Raw genomic sequence first — 3,685 nt, 5'->3', positions numbered from 1 at the left:
TACTTCTCTCTACTTTTTTTTTTTAAAGATTTTATTTATTTAATCATAAGATATAGAGAGAGATAGAGACCTAGGCAGGGGGAGAAGCAGGCTTCCCTGTGGGGAGCCTGATGTGGACTTGATCCCAGGATCTCAGGATCACGACCTGAGCCAAAGACAGATGCTCAACCACTGAGCCACTCAGGCGTCCTACTTTCCTCTACTCTTAATGTCGGTTATATCAATGAGATTCAGCAGAAATTCTGCTTTGGGGTTTCTAGGGAAGTTTATATTGTTTTTTTTCCCTTTTTTTTCTTCCTTGTATTTTTGGTTATATATATATATTTTTTCATGTTTCTCACTGTCTTCGATCAGGTCTTTATTCAGAATTAGCTGTCCAAAATGATTTGACTTCTATGAAATAAACAAATCTAAGATTTTAGGCATCAGGCTTCTTTTCTTCTCTGGTGGGTTTATTTTCTTCAGGTGTCTTGTCAGCTGCTGATTTCTTGGTAGCTGCAGCCTTTTTTTTTCCCACCAAAGGTTTCATCTGCTTCTTCACACCAGTAGCCTTCTTTCCTTTCTTCCTTATCACAGGCTTCTTGCCTGGAACCCCTTCTCATATGACTTGGCTTCTAAGGCTGCTGCTTGCCTTATCCATCTGGAGTTTGTGATTGTTGGCCTGGGGAAGAATGGTGTTGCAGCACATGGTCTTTGCATATGGGTTCAGCTTCAACATGATTCTCAAGTTCTTTAATGGTTTCCTCCTTAGGACTCTCTGATGAATCTTTTCGCGTGGTGCTTGGAGGGATCTTTAGGTCTCTGGGTTTTTGAAGATTCTGCTATGGTCTCTATCAAGCATCTTATGCATTGGGAAGGTTGTAGTCACTCTTGAGGGAGGCAACTTGATGCCAAGTGCCATACAAATCGACTAACTGGTGGAAAGCACTCTCAGTCTAGATGCAGAAATGTCTCACATGTTCACCAGGAGAAAGTTTCAAAATGTTCAGTTTGCTTACCTTAAGTAATTCCGGGATGTTCCTCAGGCCTTGATACCGCTGTCTTCATTGCAGATGATGCAGGGTTCTTTGTGCCGGATATGATGACATATTTTCATTTTGCCCTTGCCAGCTCTCATTCACTGAAAGGCATAGATCTTTCTGATGTCATTCCGGGCTTTAGGTTTCTTAAGAAACAAAACAGCCTCCTTGGTCTTCTTGTAGCCTTCAACTTTATCTTCAACCACTAAAGGAAGTTCAGGAACTTCCTCAATACGATGACCTATAGACGTGACCAACACTGGTAAGGTTGAGGTGGCCAGGCCAGAGCAGGTGGCATATCACTTTTGTGTCCTGTTCACTCTATGGTGCTAATGGTGCCAGGTTTTGGCTGGTGAAAACATGCAGCCCCCACAACACGTATTTCTAAAAGCAACCTGGCCAGCATGGCAAATCCCACTGCCTCGAACTCTGGGAACTCCAGCCATAGCTCTGTCAGTACAACAAGACTCAGTCCTGGTTTGATGACCCGCTAATTCCCTGACAGCATATGGTTGTCTGTTTTTGTGCAAGTTGGTGTGAACAAACTTGATATCAGGTCGAATGGGAGCCTTCAACACAGCAGGCAAAGTAACATTTTTGCCAGATGATTCCCCCTTTTTGGAGTACACAGTTATCAGTGGATGAGCACATGCCATGTGGGGAGAGAAAAGGGCCATGCTCCTCTCCACACAGTGGCTCCTGTAGGAAAAGTATAAGTTTTGTTTTTTAGCAGCTTTATTGAAATATCTACATGCCGTACAATTTAATGACTTAATATATTCACAGAGTTTTGCAACCAGCGGCAGTATTTAATTTTAGAACATTTTTATCTCTCCAAAAAGAATCTTCCTGTTAGCAGTCGCTCCCTATTCCCTTCTCTCAGACTTTTGCAAACAATAGTTCACTTTCTGTTTCTATGCCTATTCTGGACATTTCATATACATGGAATATATATATATAATATATGGCCTTTGTGTCTGCCTTATTTCACTTAGCATAATATTTTCAAGGTTTATCCATATTGTAGCAAGTATTAGTACTTCATGTTTTTATGGCCGAATAATATTACAAGGATACATTGCATTTTATTTATCCACTTCATCAGTTGGTGGACATTCGAGTTGTTTGCCCTTTGGGCTATTCTACTATGACTGTTCACTTGCAAGATTCAGTGTGAACATTTGTTTTTCATTCTCTTGGGGACATACCTAGGGTGGAATTGCTGGCACATATGCTAACTTAATGTACATTTTTTTTTAGGAACTGCTAAACAGTTTTCCAAAGCACTGCACAATTTAACATTTCAACCAGAAATGTGTAAGCATTCCAGTTTCTCCACACTCTTGCCAACACTTGTTATTGTCCATCATTTTGATTATAGGCATCCTAATGGTGTGAAGTGGTATCTCATTATGGTTTTGATTTGTATTTCTCATTAGGAATCTGATGCTAAGCTTTTTTTTCATGTGCTTATTCACCACTTTATATCTCTGGATAAATGTCTATTAAGAACCTTTGCCAATTTTATTTTATTTTATTTTACTTTTATTTTACATTTTTTAAAATTTAAATTCAATTTGTCTACATATAGTATAACACCCAGTGCTCATCCCATCAAGTGCCCCCCTCAGTGCCCATCACCCAGTTACCTCATCCCACCATCTACCTCCCCTTCCTCAACTCTTTGTTTCCCACAGGTGGGAGTTTCTCATGGTTTGTCTCCCTCTCTAATTTTTCCCACTCAGTTCCCTTTCCCTAATAATCCCTTTCACTTTTCTTATATTCCATGTATGAGTGAAACCATACAATGATTGACCTTCTCCAATTGACTACTTCACTCAGCATAACACTCTCCAGTTCCATCTACGTCAAAGCAAATGGTGGGTATTCGTCTTTTCTGATGGCTGAGTAATATTCCATTGTATACATAAACCACATCTTATTTATCCATTCATCTTTCGATGGACACCGAGGATCCTTCCACATTTTGGCTATTGTGGACATTGCTGCTATGAACATCGGGGTGCAGGTGTCCCAGTGTTTCACTGCATCTGTATCTTTGGGGTAAATACCCAGCAGTGCAATTGCTGGATCATAGGGTAGCTCTATTTTTAGCTTCTTGAGGAACCTCCACAAGTTTTCCAGAGTGGCTGTACCAGTTCACATTCCCACCAACAGTGCAAGAGGGTTCCCCTTTCTCCACATCTTCTCCAACATATGTTTTTTCCTGTCTTGTTAATTTTCACCATTCTCACTGGTGTAAGGTGGTATCTCATTGTGGTTTTGATTTGTATTTCCCTGATGGCAAGTGATGCAGAGCATTTTCTCATGTGCTTGTTAGCTGTGTGTATGCCTTCTTTGGAGAAATTTCTATTCATGTCTTCTGCCATTTCATGATTGGATTGTTTGTTTCTTGGGTGCTGAGTTTAATAAATTCTTTATAGTTCTTTAATATAGTCCTTTATCTGATATATCATTCGCAAATATCTTCTCCCATTCTGTAGGTGGTTTTTTAGTTTTGTTAACTGTTTCTTTTGTTTTGCCAAAGCTTTTTATCTTGATAAAGTCCCAATAGTTTATTTTTGCTTTTGTTTCCTTTGCCTTCATAGATGTATCTTGCAAGAAGTTACTGTGGTTAAGTTCAAAAAGGTTGTTGTTGCCTGTGT

At 39.8% G+C, this 3,685-nt stretch overlaps 1 pseudogene; it reads right to left on the bottom strand.

Annotated features, from left to right (window-relative positions):
- Positions 1-418: 418 nt before the first annotated feature.
- Positions 419-1,675, bottom strand: LOC112665054 (60S ribosomal protein L4-like; annotated as a pseudogene).
- Positions 1,676-3,685: the final 2,010 nt, after the last annotated feature.

This window comes from Canis lupus, chromosome 17, assembly GCF_003254725.2.
Source record: "Canis lupus dingo isolate Sandy chromosome 17, ASM325472v2, whole genome shotgun sequence".
Classification (NCBI taxonomy): domain Eukaryota; kingdom Metazoa; phylum Chordata; class Mammalia; order Carnivora; family Canidae; genus Canis; species Canis lupus.
The sequence above is the reverse complement of the archived record's forward strand: the minus strand, read 5'-3'. Positions and strand labels throughout refer to the sequence as shown.